At 44.2% G+C, this 18,348-nt stretch overlaps 2 pseudogenes; both read left to right on the top strand.

The window, feature by feature from the left end:
* On the top strand, positions 7,404-10,329 carry LOC100156456 (annotated as a pseudogene).
* Positions 15,106-16,159, top strand: LOC100152430 (annotated as a pseudogene).

Here is an 18,348-nt window from a genome sequence, read left to right as displayed (position 1 = left end):
CACATGGTCTCTCCAGCAGAAGAGTCGAGCATATTACATCATAGCTTAGGACTTCAAAAGCATGTGTTCCCAGAGATGGAAAGTGGGAGCTGCCATCCCTTCAGGCCTGGAAACTCGTACAGCATCCAGCATCACTTATTCTGCTGCTATTGGTCAAGGTAGTGGAAAGCTCTTGACCAGGTTCAAGGGAAAAGGACACAGACCCACCTCTTGATGGAAGAAATGTCAAGAATATGGGGCCAACTTTGATCCTTGTCCTGGTCCATCGGAACCTCTATACCAGACTTGCTATTAAAGACCATAGAACAATGGAAACTTGTCTCTCACCAATCTGGAGCTTGGGAAGTCCAAGATCAAGATGCTGGCAGATTTGGTGTCTGGTGAGAGCCTGCTTCCTAGCTCCTAGACAGCTGTCTTCTCTTGTGTCCTTTATGGCAGAAAGGGCAAGGGAGACCTCTGAGATCTCTTTTATAAGGGCGCTAATCCCATTACGAGCTCTCCACCTCCTAGAGCCCCCACTGCCAAATGTCACCACTTTGGAGATTAGGTTTCCAAAAATGACTCTTGTAGGGGATGGAAACATTTCATCAGTAGCAATCCTCCACAGGTAAGGAGAAGAGAGCAAAGATCCTTGTAACCCACAAAATGCAATGGCTTAATGTGTAGGAGCTGTCTTGGGAGAGCTTTGAATGGAAAAACAATTTCAACATTCTAAGACAAAACCATGGTCCTGTTACGGGAAAGTGTCCTTTAGGTGCGTATTGGCTCATGGATCCTCTGCTTGGAAGGTAAAATCATGTTTCCATAGGCAGGGAAAGAATTTCCATTGTATTAGAACAATACATTTTGAATAATCCTGAAACTAAAGGCAATGGCTTTGCTGGTTTCTAAAGAGGGCAAATCTGGTGAATCAAGTTGATTTGAATTGCCAACCCCCAGCTAACTCTGTTGAAAATGTTTCCGTCCTGGCAGACTTGGCTAGGATGTCACGTCTCTCCCTTACGACTCTGTGGCTAAAGGCCCCATTCATTGATGGGTGGGGGAAAGGTCTTCTGTAGGCAGGAGGACCTGGCTTCAAATGCTGGCCTTCACCCCTGGGCTCCTATAGTGTGATCTTTGGCAGGTCATGTAACATCTCCCCGTTAGTAAAATGGGAATAGAAATACTCCATTGAGTTTTGTGAGAAGTAAATACTGAACAAGAAATATTTATCTTAGTGTCTGGAACACACAATAGGTGCTTAAACATAAATCAGTTCGTTTCTTTCTTTCCTGGATCTTTATTTCCTTTTTTCCTTCCTCGTGTTTTCTTTCTTCTTTTTGTTCTGTCTTACTCTATTTCACTTGAAATGAATAAATTATTCCCTTACACACACTTTGCTCCAAGAAAACTGGCATTTGCTTCTCCCTAAACTTTGCTTCTTTTGACTCCCATCTCCACACATGCCCTCACATTATCTCTTTTCCCTAGAAGGTCCTTGACCTTCTCCCCACTGATCTAAAACTTCCTCTGTGAGATGTTTTCTGCTCATTTCAATTGGAAACCATCCCTTCCTCTTGTGACCTACCATGGTTCTGGTCCATTTGCAAATGGGTAGAAAGAAAAGAGTTTCATGATCCACAAGTCGGAGACATGAATTATCTTCCTGCCTTTTCCATTAAGTAGCTAGGCGATCTTAGGCAAGTCCTTTACTGTCCATAAGTTTCACATTCTCTGTCTATAAAATAAGGCTGTGAAACAAGGTAATTCTCTAATTAGAGTTCTTTCTGCTACAAATAACAAAAATGCTATTCAAATCATCTTATACCAAAAAAAAAGAGTTTATTGAATTATATAGCTGAAAAGTTTAAGGTTAGATTCAAGGTCAGCTGGATCCAGAAGCTCAGATGATCACCCCTGGTAAGTCTCTATCTCCTGCTCTTTTTTTCTTCTCTGTTCGCCTTATTTGTGCCAGCCCCACCAAAAGGCATTGGCTGAGTGGAGGACTGGTTCTCTATAGAACTGCTACTAGAGGAAAACAAGGCATTATGAAAATGCAAAAATAATAGATATTGACCGCCCCTTCACTGCTCATCTCTCATACACCAATTCTTCTATAAACCCAGCTTCAAAGGTGCCCTTCCCAACATGGTACAACTGGTCCATGTGCAACACTAAACTCAGTCGTCTCATTCTGCAAAGAGACAACCCAAAATCTTGTCTAGTTAATGCATCCACTGCAATTTCAAGCTTTCTATGTGATGTGTACTCCTCTCCATCGGATCTTGTGTGGCCCTTCATGGAATGCAGCCCTTGTGTAAACGACATATTTAACCACCCGCCAACATGCCCAGAAGACTCTAATAGATGAAAAACAGGATAACTGCTCTTAAAACATTTGTTTGAAAAAGGGAAACAAAAAACAATAGTTATGAGTCCATGGCATTTACCATATCCTGTTGAAGGAGCAGAGCAAACCTTGCTCTGGCCATGGGGTGAGCTCCTTGACTAGTGAATCCAGCTGCCCTGGGTTTTGTCCCCCCCTCACCTTTTTTGCCATTTCTAGGGCTGCTCCCTTGGGATATGGAGTTTCCCAGGATCCGAGCCACGTCTGCAACCTACACCACAGATCACAACAATGCCGGATCCTTAACCCACTGGGCAAAAGGCCAGGGATCGAACCCGCAATCTCATGGTTCCTAGTCAGATTCATTAACCACTGAGCCACGACGGTAACTCCGGGTTTTGTTCTCCTTGATGCCCTCCATGAACACAGGAGGGATGGACCTGAGGGTGAATTGACCTTCTGGGAATGCAGTGCTTTAGTAGCTGACTTCCTGTTAGTCTAAGTTCAAGCTTATCAGTAAGAAATGCAGTCATCTGCAAGGAACAGAGTGCCTGGCTAAGGGTGGCTTAAACAAGCACGAGCTTATTTCTCTCAAACTATAATATATCTAGAGGTAAGCAGTCACCAGCATTAAAATAAATCAAGGGTCAGTGGACTGTGATTCTACTGGCCTTTCCTGAAAGACGGAAGGCTGCAGCTCACACTTGTGTTCAAGGGAAGAAGAAGATAGAAGGGCAGTCTCTGGAGTTCCCATTGTGGTTCAGCGGAAATCAATCTGATTAGCATCCATCAGGACACAGGTTCAATCCCTGGCCTCAATCAGTGGGTTAAGGATCCAATGTTGCCGTGAGCTATAGTGTGGCTATAGCGTAGATGCAGCTCAGATCTGGCATTGCTGTGGCTGTGGTGTAGGCTGGCAACTACAGTTCTGATTAGATCTCTAGCCTGGGAACCTCCATATGCCTCAGGTATGGCCCTAAAAAGGCAAAAAAAAAAAAAAAAAAAAAAAAAAAGAAGGGCTGTCTCCATGTACTCCATGTATCTGTCCCCTTTAATCTTGAAATGCAAAAGCCCTCACAAAAGCCCTCCTCAAACTTCCATTTAGTCTCAATGGCCAGAAGTGTGTCTCGTGGGTCACCTCCAGCTGGAGGGGTGTTGTGAAGGCTAATATTTTGTTCTTTGTCACCCAAACAAAACTGAGATTAATGAGTAAGGAAGGCCTGAAAATTGCCTCAGGGATTGAGAGTGCAGATATGGGGGTGGTAAGTTTTTCCGAAAGAAGTTTAGGGATTGATTACAACAAAAAAGGAGGAAGGGGGGCCAGATGGGAAAACAATAGATTTCTATTACAATCCCGAATCGACTATTTCTGGCTCTAAAAATATTTGGTTCTAAAGGCCCAAGTTTTTAAAAATTGTCTCTGAGGAGTTCCCATTGTGGCTCTTTGGGTTAAGAACACAGCGCTGTCTCTGTGAGGATGTGGGTTCCATCCCTGGCCTCAATCAGTGGGTTGAGGATCCGGTGCAGCCATACACTTCGACACAGGTCACAGATGTGGCTCAGATCTGGTGTTGCTGTGGCTGTGGCAGTGGCATAGGCTGCACCTGCAGCTCTGATTGGATCCCTGGCCCAGGAACTTCTGTTATGCTGCGGTGCAGTCATAAAAAGAAAATGAATTAAAATAAATATAATAAAAATAAAAGTTAATAATATCTTAAAGGAGTTTTGGAAAGTGAAATCAATGGCGTTTTATTTTTAAAATACCTTCCTGAGATAATAGACAATGATAACTTATGGGGGTTTTTTGTTTGTTTTTTTTGTCTTTTTAGGGCTGCATGTGAGGCATATGAAATTTCCCAGGCTAGGGATCGAACCGAAGCTGTAGCCACCAGTCTACACCTCAGTCACAGTAAGGCAGGATCCAAGCTGCCTCTACAACCTACACCAGCGCTCACGGATACAACAGATCCTTAACCCACTGAGCAAGGCCAGGGATCGAACCCATGTCCTCATGGATACTAGTCGGGTTCATAACTGCTGAGCCACAACAGGAACTACATAGCTTATGATTTTATATGCTATTTCAGAAAGGATGAAAAAGGAGACTTTAAGCATGCTGCCATGCGCCTTGCCACCTCTAGCATAAGGTGATATTCCCCAGGGGGACGTCAAGGAACCAGGGCTGCCAGCCATCAACTCTGGTCCCCCCGCCCCCAGCACCAGCGTCAGCCTTGGTTGGCTTTCTGATTTACATAACTGCTAAGGCTAAATGGTCCGGAGCCTCTGATGCCCCTCTTCCCCTCCCCCATCTGACAGTTAATATCCCCTGGTCCAGGGCTAAGAAGGCTTAGGAGAGATTTTTAGATGAGTTTCATTATTTCCAGACCGGATTATTTGGCTAGCCCAATGTAAGTGTCAAGGTCCACTCGGCGCCCCCCAGGCAGGGGCTCCTGAGTGGTGATCCTGGGGGCGCCTCTGGCAGGGCGGGGTCCAGTGGGGTGGGCAGCTGCACAAAACGGCTTACAATTCTGGGGCAAAGGAGCATTTGAAGGAGCAGAAAGGAGATGCTGCTGCTCTGGGCGTGCCCCAAGGGAGTGAAGCTAATAGAATAGACATCTTCTTGGAAACCAAGTTAATTTCTGAAGCAAAGGCTAAAATAGACTTGCCTCTGCTCTTCTCTCATTCCCCCATCCCCACCTAACCTGAAATAATGATAGAAGCAATTAGGATCAGGTCTGCTGTGCAAAACAGAGCAAACTTGCTTCACAACAGCGACCAATTCTGTAAAAGAGCCCCTGGCCAAGTCTTCCCGGATTCGGCTAAGAAAAGAAAGCATCCAGCCAAAAAGCACCTCTGGGCAGTTTCTAGATCCCATGGCCCTTTAAATTTATCACCAGACAGTGAGGGAGTAGAAATCCTTTTTGGGATTCATACCCAGGATTTTAATCTGCTTTCTATTTTTAACCTTTAGAAGAAAAGACAAGACCCTGCAAATGAAAAGAAGCCATTATCTTTGCTCAAGTAATTTCAGCTCCGAGAGAAAGTCAGTATGATTTAGCTTTCTAGGTTGTGGTGTGTGTTTTAATTCCTTGTAAATTAGGGCAGGTAATTACAAAAAGAGGTGGGAAGCTGGGGAAACGGATCCTCTGGGTGCCAGGAAAGAGGGTCAGATGTATCCACGGGGGTCCCTCGCATCACACATCACCACTGCCCCCCGACTCCTCCAGCCTGGACTATACACGTGCTTCTGGCAACTCCTCCTCTTTAATCCATCCTCCACAATTCTGGCTGTGTCCCTTCTCCACCCTTGGTTCTCATCATGCCACCTGCTGGAACACCCCACTGAATTCCACCCTGTCTTCAGAAATAAATGCACCCTCTAAAGCAGCACTGAATGGGACCCTCCGCGTATCCCCTAGCTCCAGCCTATCTTTCCAGGTCATTGTTAGGTTTGCTGAGGCAGGAGCATGCAAGGCCAAGTTGGTAAAGCAAGAGAGATTTATTAAGGTATCAGAGGGGGACGGGCTGAGCTCAAGATGGTGCCAGCCCCAACTGTGAGGAGATGCCAGGCTTCTAGAGAACATGTGGTGGGAATCTGTGGGTGGAGTTCGTGGTGGGAAATTGTGGCAGAACAATGAAGAAGGAGGAGGGAAGGTAGAGAGAGGGGGTAGGAGGTTGAGTCCCATGACAGAGGGCCGTGAATCCTGTAGGAGGTTAATCTATGCAGGCAGGTGGTTTCCTCAGACCATTATTTCTTGTTGCCCAACTTGAGCCTCCACATTCCTGGAGAGGGTGTCCACAGCAGCTCTCCAAGGGGAACAGCCACATTTGGGGGATGGGGGGTGTCTGTCTCCATCCTCCTGGGAACCTATCAGCCATCTCTGTTCTTTGCAGCCAGTCGCCTTTGCCTAGCACAGCAGCTGCTACACCTTCAGTTGTATTTGTCCAGCAAATGCTAACTAGCCATACCAGTCACCATCTCCTGCCCTTGGCATGCATTTAAACCTCTCCGTGCTTTATAACATTCAAGCCATTCCTTTTGCCAGGAACAGCCTTTCCCGCTCCATGAGCTTGGGGAAGGGATACTTTATCCTAAGCCTCCGATTCAAATGTCACCTCTTTTCCATTCCTTCCCTTGACACTCCCTCTGCCCACCCACACACCCCGAGGCAGAATTATTTTGGGGTTGCCATCCTCTTTTACGCATTCCCCTGCTGTAGCAGTTCCTGCCTTTTATATTTATATAGTCTGATATGCCGTAAAAAGATAATTGGCTTCCTAAGAACATTTATTTTATCAAAATTGAATTATAAAAGCGATTGATAGAGTGAGAGATAAAAGGGATTGAGGTTAGGATTTTCAATCTCACCATAACAAAGTTAGTTCTCCTGCAGGATTCTCAATAATAAGCGTACTTTATAGCTATCAAACTATTTCATTGCAAGCTGAAATATCAAATTGCTTGATTAATAAAGACAAGGAGTTCCTGTTGTGGCACAGCAGAAACACATCCAACTACTATCCATGAGGATGTGGATTTGATTACTGGCCCCACTCAGTGGGTTAAGGATCCAGCATTGCCGTGTGGGGTAGGTCACAGATGTGGCTTAGATCCAGCACTGCCGTGAGCTGTGGTGTAGGTCACAGGTGTGGCTTAGATCCTGCATTGCTATGGCTGTAGTGGAGGCCAGCTTCTGTAGCTCTGATTCGACCCTAAGCCTGGGAACTTCCATATACCTCTGTGCAGCCCTAAAAAAGGAAAAAACGGAGTTCCCGTCATGGCACAGTGGTTAACAAATCCGACTAGGCACCATGAGTTTGTGGGTTCGATCCCTGGCCTTGCTCAGTGGGTTAAGGATCCAGCATTGCCATGAGCTGTGGTGTAGGTCGCAGACGTGGCTCGGATCCCACGTTGCTGTGGCTCTGGTGTAGGCTGGTGACTTCAGCTCCGATTCGACCTCTAGTCTGGGAACCTCCATATGCCGTGGGAGCGGCCCTAGAAAAGGCAAAAAGAAAGAAAAGAGAAGAGAAGAGAAGAGAAGAGAAAGAAAAGAAAAGAAAAGAAAAGAAAAGAAAAGAAAAGAAAAGAAAAGAAAAGAAAAGAAAAGAAAAGAAAAAGAATGGCCCACTCTTCCACCCACAGTGAGGCCACTTTGGTTCCCCATGGGGATTCAGTCCCCGACCTCACAAAGTACAGACTTCCGATGCCTGCAGTATCTGTTGGAAATGTGGACCAGCTTGCAATAGATCTGATTACTTCTATGCTGCATATGTGTGAGATTGGGTATGTCTACACCGATTATCTTGTGCCGATGGTTGGAACCAATCACATATGCAACTGCAGGAGAAACATCAGCAGAACTCAGTATAAATGCTGAAGTGTGTCCACCACATTCAAAGAAACTAGCGGCTCTACACTTAAGATTTATTTTTATTAAGCGTAAGTCCAAGTCATTCTGTGAAACGCTGCTTTCCTGGGTGAAAAGCAGGGATGCGCCAAAGCTGTTCTTTCAAGCAGCCACTCCTGTCAGCGTGATGACTTCCAGCTCCACTGTTCCCCCTCAGATACCTACTAACACACTCCATGCAAAAAAAGTGTTCAAAATAAACTACGGAGACTTAATGGGGAAGAAATGGGGGGAAAATGCATTCCCGAAATAGATGGTTCTGAGTTTTGTGTCTCGTCACTCCATGACGAAGGCTGTTCTAAAGAAATTCCACGGGCAGTTCTGCTGAAACTCATTTCAGAATGAGATATTATCCCAGATCTTGCTGAATATCTCTTGTGTGTGTGTGTCTTTTTTGTCTTTTTAGGGCCACACCCTTGGCATAGGGAGGTTCCCAGGCTAGAGGTCGAACCAGAGCTATAGCTGCCGGCCTACACCATAGCCAGAGCAACGCCGGATCCTTAACCCAATGAGGGAGGCCAGGGATCGAACCCGCAACCTCGTGGTTCCCAGTCAGAATCATTAACCACTGCGCCACGACGGGAACTCCATTGTTGGATATCTTAATGAATAGCTTCAGAGACTCAAACCATGTTTACAGTGCAATGATCTAACAGATCTGCCTGGCCCTGGAAAAGCCAAGCTCTCAGAGAAGAGTGTGCTTTGGCCATGGTCTTCCCCCTGTGATTTTTGGATCTGTTGGTTTTTTTCAGGTTTTTGTTGTTGTTGTTGTTCTAATTTTCTTTTTATGGGTGCACCTATGGCATATGGATGTTCCTGGGCTAGGGGTCGAATCAGAGGAGGAGTTGCCAAGGAGTGGGGGGAGTGGGATGGACGATGGACAGGGAGGTTAGGGTTGGTAGTTGCAAACTATTACATTTAGAATGAATAAGCAATGAGGTCCTACTGTAGAGCACAGGGAACTCTATCCAATCACTTGGGGGTAGAACATGATGGAAGATAGCATGAGAAAAAGAATGTATATGTATGACTGGGTCACTATGCTGTACAGCAGAAACTGACTCAACCCTATATTGACACAAGATGAAATACTCTAATAAAAAATTTTAAAAACATTCACACATTAAAAAAAAAAAGAAAGGAAGACAAGAATGAAGCCAAACCTCTTATTTGCCTCATAAGCCATATACCCATGAGTCTTCCAAACTTTAATCACCTTGGCCTTGACCTTGCAACTCTGCTGGCATCACAATTCATAATACACAGTAAACAAAAGAACTAGCATGAACAGGTGTACAAAGAAGAGGCCCTCATATGGCTGTGCATTCCAGCGCTTTGTTCCCAGTACCTGTCATCCTGCACACTGAGGGCTAATCCCCAGTGACAAGCCTGTTGTTATGAATGGAATCAGGGTAATGCAAATTGTCTGCTTAATTCACTGACCTTATGGTCAATATCCAATTCAATTATGAAAACTCTCCATAGGGAAAAACCTCTATTTTCTAATCTATTACCTTCCTTCTACAGGGGAGGACACAAAAAGCAGGGATGGTGTCCTATTCAACATTGTCACTCCAATATCGCTGAATTAAGGATGTCCTGCAAGATGCAGATAATTAGTTTTAGTCTTGACTTTGACTACAACTTGCTTAGTGCCCAGATTTTTTAGCATGAGTTGGATACATTTCCAACCCTCATCCCAAACTTCTGTATACCGATAATCAGATTTTATTGTCATGAGTAAAGAGTGATTTTAGTAGACAGCCTTTCTATAATACAGTATTAACATTTTTTGAGAATATGCTAAACTCTTTACGTGATTTATCTCATCTATTCCTCCCAACAACCCTGTAACAGAGGTACCATTGCTGCTCATTGTACAGAAGAGTAAACTGAGGCTTAGAGAGGTTAATTATTTACCCTACGGACAAATAAATGGAAAATAATGTCATAAAATAACCACTCTAGGAGTTCCCATTGTGGCTCAGTGGTAAAAAACCAGACTAGCATCCACGAGGATGCAGGTTCTATCTCTGGTTCCACTAAATGGATTAAAGATCTGGTGTTGCCATGAGATATGGTGTAGGTCACAGATGTGGCTCAGACCCCGCTTGCTGTGGCTGTGGTGTAGGTCAGCAGCTATAGCTCTGATTTCACCCTTAGCCTGGGAACATCCATGTGCTGCAGATGTGGCCCTTAAAAAGACAAAAAATAAAATAAAAAATAAAGTAAAATAAAATAACCACTCTAAAATAACTATTCTCATTTGGAATAGATATCCCCCAACCTTAGTTGTTTGACAGAGCTCTCCATTCCAAATAGGAAGTCAATTTATTTATTTACACATTCATAAATTTTGGAATTCATTTATCTTGCAGGATTTAAGTGCTTAATATTAAATATTTAATGAGTGCTTTATTTTTATGGCTGAGATGGTACTAATTTGAACATTCTTAAGCTAAAGTGACCATAACTGTTTTCTCTAACAGAAACCTGAGGTCCTCAATTATTCACCTGCCCAAGATAGTGTGGGGCCAGATGTTTTCTAAGGGAAGCCTTGGCCATACCCGGGGCATCTACTGCAGTGAGGTGTGAGAAGTGGAAGGGCTCCATGTTTACAAAAGGACATCAATCCTACCCAAGAGCTTGTGTATGGCTCAGCACTTAATCCATACCACACACGTTCCTCCAATACTGATCAGCTACACCCTTGAACTTCCTGCTGCCTGATTCATACCAAAAGCCTAGTTTGTATAAATAACATTTATGAAAGCTGTCTTGAAGAAGTACTATGAAATTAATCTTTCAGATTGCGGATGAGGTATCTTAAATCAATTTTGGAATGAGTTATTTTATGCAATTAATTAATTATGGTGATTTCAGGCAGGCCATTTAACCTCTTTGCACCTTGGTTTCCCATGAAGTAGTTGATGTAGGTAACCTCAAAGTGTTTTGCAATGCTAACATTTCATCAAGTATTCTCCACTCTAAGCACACCTATGCTAATGAAAATCTCGTCACAAATTAGCAAAAGCAGTGGAAGATGTGAGTGTTATTTCTACTTGGTCTAGAAATGCATTAGAGTTTGTGGCTTCTTTGGTGAGCAGTGGATGGTATAATAGATGCCTTCCCAGCTGCCACTGTCCTCATCCCTGTTGCAACTGATTTCCATTTGTAGTTTCCAGTGGTTCCAAGGAAGCTGACTCTACTCCAGATGAGTTGAAAGGCTCTTGCCATAAACCATGTAAGAGGTGATGATAGCTTGGGCCAGAGTGGTGGCGATGGAGATAGACTCAAGACACTGTTCTGATGGATTAGAAATGGGGGATGAGGGAGAGAGATGAATATCAGAAATGACTCCTAGGTTTCTGACCTGAGAAAGCTGGTGGTTGGTGCAACTATTTACTGAGAAGTAAGTTTAGGGAGAAACAGGTTGTTGGTGGACAGAATCCCAGTGCGAGATGGTTCATATGCATCTGGGCTCAATCCCTAACCCCCATATCATTAAATACTCCTTGAAAGGAGTGAGCTTAACATGCTCATTTTTGAACCCACCATAGCACCTAACACAGTGTTAGGCAGCCCTTGCTGACTGAATGGCCATTCTTTTTTTTTTTCTTCTTTTTTTTAGGGCCACACCTGTGACATATGGAAGTTCCATGGCTAGGGGTTGAATAGGAGCTGCAGTTGCCAGCCTATGCCACAGACACAGTAACACCAGATCCAAGCTCCATCTATGACCTACACCACAGCTTATGGCAACACCAGATCCTCAACCTACTGAGCAAGGCCAAGGATCAAACCCACATCCTCATGGATCTGGTCAGGTTCTTAATCCACTGAACTGCAGTGGGAACTCCTTGAATGGCCTCTTAAGTTAGGGTCTCGGTAAAGTCAGAGTGGGTAAGAATGTATGAGACTATGAGCTGGCTTTGACCCCAAGAGGAATGTGTTGGCTCGTTATATAGAAGCCCACGAAAAGCAGGAGTGGAACTGGGCTTATAGGAGAATTAGAGGCAGCAACTCAAGTGCCCCTAGGCTCTCCTTCCCTTCCAATTTCCACTCCTCATGGGGGTTAGCCTGGGTCACTATCATTCACTGTTTACACCCTTCCCAACCTTTAACCCTCTAACAAACCATCTTGATCATTTTCTTGTTTACTGCCTGCCTCCCTAACCTGCCCCCAAATCACATAAACTCCATGAAGAGAAATTACATCTACCTTGTTCATTGTTCTTCCCTAACACACAAAATAGTGCCTCTCTCCAAGTGAAGACTTTGTAAAAATTTTATGAATGAGTGAATGAATGAATGGCTCCTTCCTGCAGTAGGTATGGACTATGTCTCAATTTGGCCACCTCTGAGTCCACTCACTATGTCCATGGCTTTGAGGTACAATGGTTGGCTCATCTTGAGTCATGCCCCTGTGTCTAGGTGCTGAGAGGAGTAACAGAACCAGGAGTGGGAGGAAAGTAGCTACAGGCCAGGAGGAGACCCTTTGGCCAACATTAGGGGCAGGAGGGAGGTCGCAAGTAGTGTCTTAGACCCTGCTGAAGGCAAGGCATTCTCCATCCTGAGCGCTCTGGAAATGTATGGGAGCCCCTTTCTACTTCCTGGCTTCTGAGTTATAGTGATTTGGACATATTTATAAGACACATGCTCTGCGCAGTCTATTTAAACTTTGAATACAGTGACAATATTCTCCAAACCAAAATTCAAATACATCAGTTGATAGATATGGGTATAACAGGAGGCAACTTAGAGCCGTTCCAAAAATGGCGGTGACGGTTGCTGGTTGCCCCGGTAAGTTTCCGCTCCAGGTTAGCTGGGACGCCTTTAGCCATTTGAGCCTTGATCCTGCAAATGGCATTTACACAGGGAAGGGCTGGCTGTAACTGGTCCACATCTTTCCCGGCCTTGCCCGCCTCTGGTATCCAGCAGTGAGTCCAATTTCCCTTAACCATTTGGAAAAATGGCAAATTATAGGGAACAAATGTCCCTTCCAGCAGCAGGAGAGGCACCTGCCTAATGAATCAGCAGTTATGCAGATGGTGAGATGGAGAAACCAAGCAGGAAGGATCTGGAGTCGGCTTGTGCTGATACACAGTCAGTGCCAGAGCATTTTCCCCCGCTCTCTAATCCTGCTGGGCTGGACCACATGGCTTTCCACACAAATGTAGGTCATTTAAAATGCTGTCAGCAGGCTGCTGTTTCTTATTGCCAACACATTGGAAAACCTACAGTGACTGGGAGAAATGATTTCCAAGCTGGTGCTTCTCACTTAAAACAGAGAATCCAGAATCTCAAAGCTGCATTCTATACTCAGAGCCATGATTATCTTCAGGGTTGCCCAACAGCCACCACATTTGGGAGTGGAGGGAGACGGAAAAGGAGGCGAAGGCAGGCCCTATTTTTAAAGACGCTAATTATAATTTTGCAAAATTATTTTGGAGATATTTAAAAACATACTCGATTATAGAAAGAAGCAAAATGTCATCATTGATGCCAAAATCTAGAGACTCATGTGGTCCTGAGTTTGGCTGAGAAAGAAAAATATCTGTTCTGCTGATTGAATTTACCATTTTGCAAAAGTACCTCTGTTTAATTCATGAAATGTAATCACTATCATGCTGGGGTTTATTGCTTCTCATTAATGCTTCCTTTGAAGATGAGTGCAAAGACCTCGGGTTGAGAGGAAAGAAAAATTCTTTCCAAAGTACTGTTAGACTTAATTTGGATTTTATTAAATCTCATTAGTTCACTAATACAAAATTTATGACACTTTGGACAGAGAGTCGGCTGGTAGTTTTCTTGGTTTAATCTGTGAGAAAGTGATTTTTCTCTGCAGGTGAATGATATCAATAAATCCTATGGGGATGTAATATATACTTGATAGAATATTCATTAGACACTTTCTTCTACATACAAGTACTATGCTAATGTAAATTTTTCTTCATTTTTTCAGTAAAGAAGATAGAAGGAGGCTACCGCTTGATGGTTCTTTTCCACTCTGTTTATTATTATGTGGCTTATTTCTTTATACTTCAGCCCCTTCCAAAATGGATTTGAACCAGCCCACAACAAAGGGCACATCTATATAGGTAAAATTAATTTTTGTCTGATCACCACATACACAGAAGTGCTAAGACAAAGGGGGTGAATCTGAAACTCATTTTTAAAGAGTTCTGGGAAGCACTGCAAAAAGATTGTGCAGCAATTTTATTTTTAAAAAAATAAATAAATAAGGGAGTTCCCATGGTGCCACAGTGGTAAAGAACTCAACTAGTGTCCATGATCATATGGGTTCAATCCCTGGCCTCCTCAGTGGACTAAGGATCCAGTGTTGCCGTGAGCTATAGTGTATAGCTCAAATCCATGGCTTGGATTCCACATTGCCATGGCTGTGGTGTAGGCCAGCAGCTGTACCTCCAATTCAACCCCTGGCCTGGGAACTTCCATATGCTGGGGGCATGGTCCTAAAAAGATGGGTGAGAAAAGAAATCTCCAGCTAGATTTCTAGAAATAGGGTGACTTTCCAGGCATCAGGGACCCAGTGCCCATCTTTTTGTTCCATCATCCTTGTGCAGGCTTTCATTCTTTGGAATGCTTTATGGCCCAAGACGGCTGCTGGTGTGCTGCATGGCCCAAGACGGCCCAAGTCAACAAACTGGATGAAGAAAGGAAACGAAAATAGGCCCCCCTTCCAATGGGTCAGCACCTTGAAGAAGCCTTCCTAGAATTCCCACACAAAACTTACTCTTACACCTCATGGCCAAAACTTAGTCACATGGTCACACCTCACCCAGAGGGGACTTCCATTAATAAAAGGAAAAAAGAGGATGGATATGGGCTGGAATGAACCTCTCCATGCCCATATAGATAGCCAGCCATCGTTCTGAGCAGCTAAAAGTGTGGTATAATCAGAGGTGGACAACCAGACAATTAGGAGTAAGAAAAGTAAAAGAATGTATGCAGTTACTGTAATTAAATAAAGCTTTAACAGTGAGATTCTTGACAGCCAAAAAAAAAAAAAAAAAAAAAGCTACCAATTCCTCATTAGAAGCAAAATGTATCAAGTGTTTCCCAGAATTGAATTCTGTAATGTTTCTCTCACTAGTAATACATATAAACATATTAGACACATGTTCTGCATTTTACAAATTATTCTGGGTTACATTCATGTAAGGGCAATGATGACACAGTAAGCTGGGTGCCACAAAGCCCTTCCCCTGGGGCGGGTCCTTGCCTGCAGGTGCCAGCCCAAGCTTGGCTCCTCCTCCCTTGCTGTTGAGAAAGGACCTTACCCCAGCTCCCACGGAGCCAAGCAGGTGAGGGGGTACCCGGTGCCCCAGTCTTCAGAAGGTCTCAGGGGTACAAGTTGCTGCTGAAGTAAGTAGCTTTTTTTTCTCCCTCCAATTTTTAGGGCTGAACCCACAGCATATGGAAGTTCCTAGGCTGGGGGTCGAACTGGAGCTGCAGCTGTCGGCCTATGCTGCAGCCACAGCAAGGCCAGATCTGAGCCACCTCTGTGACATACACCACATCCCACAGCAACACCAGGTCCTTAACCCACCAAGCAGGGCCAGGGATCAAACTCACATCCTCTTGGATCTTAGTTGGGTTCATTACTGCTGAGCTACAATGGGAACTCCTGTATATGTTGCATTTTTTAAGACATGAAAGTTCAGAAGTGCTCCACACCAGAAGAAATAAAAAAAAAAAAAAAGAAAGAAGAGGAGTTCCTGTCGGGGCTCAGCAGAAACAAATCTGACTGGCATCCATGAGGATGTGGGTTCCATTCTCAGCTTCACTCAGTGGGTTAAGGAACCAGTGTTGTTGTGAGCTGTGGTGTAGGTCGCTGATGTGGCTCAGATCTGATGTTGCTGTGACTGTGGCATAGACCAGCAGCCACAGCTCTGATTCAACCCCTGGCCTGGGAACCTCCATATGCCTTGGGTGCAGCCCTAAAAAGACCAAAAAAGAAAAAAGAAAAGAAAGAAGGCTGTCACTTTTTTTTTTTTTTTTTTTTTTTTTTTTTTTTCCCGTCTCAGCACAGGTAAAAAGTGCATCATTGTAGAGGAAGGCAAAGAGATCTTGGCTGGACACGTTGGTGTAACGATAATCAATCTTTTCAAGCATTTTCTGAGACTGCTTCCTGAAAAATTGTCGCTATGCTTTGTAGGATGCAAGCTTTGAAATCAAGGAATCGAGAAAAGTGGAGTTGATGGTTTTTTATGGGCACCAGAAACTAGCACCTCTGAAAAGTAAAAAGATCTATGTGAGCTCCAAGGACACGACCAATGAGAAATTTCAAGCCATAAAACACGAATGTCAAGCAAATGATCCAGAAGACCTCAATTGGGCTTGAATTGCTGAAAAACTAGGTGGATCCATGATTGTAGCTTTTGAAGGATGCCCTGTGTAGGTCATCATTCAGTGCCACAGATTAAAAGCTTCCGTGTTCAATGTTACCCTCTTGCTACAAAAGTAAAGCAAATACACTGAGGCCAGGGACTCACTGAGGGGCGCTGCCTTGTCATTTATTAGAGTAAACTCACTACTCTACAAACGTGTGCACATGGCCCTAAATAAATCTAAAGACCACAGTATTACTGATGTGAAATTAAAGCCTTACGGGCCAAAAAATAAAATAAAATAAAAATTATTCTCATTGTTAACTATTCTATCCCGGTGTTTTCCATGCTTACTCCATCTTACAAATTAAGGAAACTGAAACTTGCAAAGTGTGTTCATTTCTTGGGGCTACTATGATAACACGTAAGCACAAACTTGGTGGCTTAAAACAACAGAAATGTATTCTCATTTGGCTGGGCTGCAATCCTTCCAAAGTTCTAAGGAAGAATCTATCCCACGTCTCTTCCAACTTCTGGGGTGGCTACATCATTCCAATCTCCGCCTCCATCTTTAAGTTTCCTCCTCTGAGAAGGAAATGTCTCGTTGGATTTAGAGTCCATCCAGGTAATCTAGGATGATCTCATCTCCTGATCCTTAAATAATTAATCTACAAAGACTCACTTTCCACATGTCAGACTCACAGATTCTGGGGGTTAGGACCTGGACATATCTTTTTGGGGGAGGGTACCATTCAATCCACTACAGAGATGTGGGGTTTTGATACAGAGTATTTAAAGAGTAATTTTTGAACTAGACAACACACATGTGGTTGGGGATGTGAAGGGTAGGATCTACTTTTCAGAGAATGAGGCTAGATCCTATGAACCTTAAAAATAGAATAGCCTCAGGAGTTCCCTGTTGACTCAATGGGTTAAGGACCCAGCACTGTCACTGCAGTGGCTCATGTCGCTACTGTGGCATGGGTTCAATCCCTGGCCCAGGAACTTTTGAATGCTACAGGCACAGCAATAAAAATGCTAAAAAAAAAAAAAATAGGACATACTCAGCCTTACATGAACCCAACTGCCCAGAGCCAAACTGTTAACATTCTCCCACTGATAAGGTATAAGAGAGGGCAGTTCAAAGGGAATTTGAATCATCACCCTGGGGCCCATGTGGACTCCCTACCGGTACTGCCTCCTCCTTGGAGGGACTGAACAGGGACCAGTATTGAAAATCACATCACAGGTGAGCTAAAGAAAGATAGATACAAGGCAGTTCTTGGCATAAGGGGGCTGAGGCTAGAATCTGGTTCTGCTTCATTAGTTCCCATCACTTTGATCTCTCTAATACCGGATGGTACTGTCAGAGGCCCTGTCACAGTGTTAGGTGGGTCGTGAACAGTGTTGCCCAACAGGTGTGGCAGCTTCTGCAGAACACCAGCTGTAGGTATGCCTCCTAACACCTCCACCATGTGCCAGGCTCTGTGCCATGTCTTGGGGACGCAGGTACAATGCAGCTATACTCCGTGCTGTCAGGATGCTAGGAGAGGACAAGTTGGTGATCAAATAATCCTGCCTGGTAAGATATAAAATGTACACTAATAGGAGTTTGCATTACAGACTATCACAGGGGAAGGGAGGGTTCATTTCCAGCAAAGGCAGGACTTAGGATTTTTTTCACAAGGAGATACTGGGTTCCTAACTGAAGATTATACAGCCAGGAGGCAAAGCAGCTGGAGTGGGAGTCCCAGTCTGTCTGACTCCAAAAATATTCCTAATATACTTTCCACTCTGTGAAGACATCTGTGCAAGGGCAAAATTAATGAGATGGAAGTATGCACCCCAGGTGGTCTGACCTGGTCCAAGTTAGAATGCCTGGAGGCATGGTTATAGTGTTTGTCTGGGTCTTCTTTTTTGAAATATCACCTGTCTCAGCTGGCTGCTGAAGATGGAAGAAGAAATAGCAAAACAGTCTAATTTTCTTTTTTCGGAAGACATCCTAGAGGGTTGGTTTGCTGCTTCTCTGATTGGGGAAGCCGACAACTGGATGGCCATATTCTGTTTGCTTTCTTTAAAAAGTATTTTAATTGCAGGATTTCCCACTGTGGCTCAGCAGTAACTCAACCAGTATCCCTGAGGATGCGGGTTTGATTCCTGGCCTTGCTCAGTGGGTTAAGGATCCGGCTTTGCCACAAGCTGTAGTGAAGTTCACAGAGGCGGTCCGGATCTGGTGTTGTTGTGGCCTTGGCATAGGCTG

Source organism: Sus scrofa, chromosome 7, assembly GCF_000003025.6.
Source record: "Sus scrofa isolate TJ Tabasco breed Duroc chromosome 7, Sscrofa11.1, whole genome shotgun sequence".
In the NCBI taxonomy this organism is placed as follows: domain Eukaryota; kingdom Metazoa; phylum Chordata; class Mammalia; order Artiodactyla; family Suidae; genus Sus; species Sus scrofa.
Note: the sequence above shows the minus strand (reverse complement) of the source record. Positions and strands in the feature narration are given on the sequence as shown.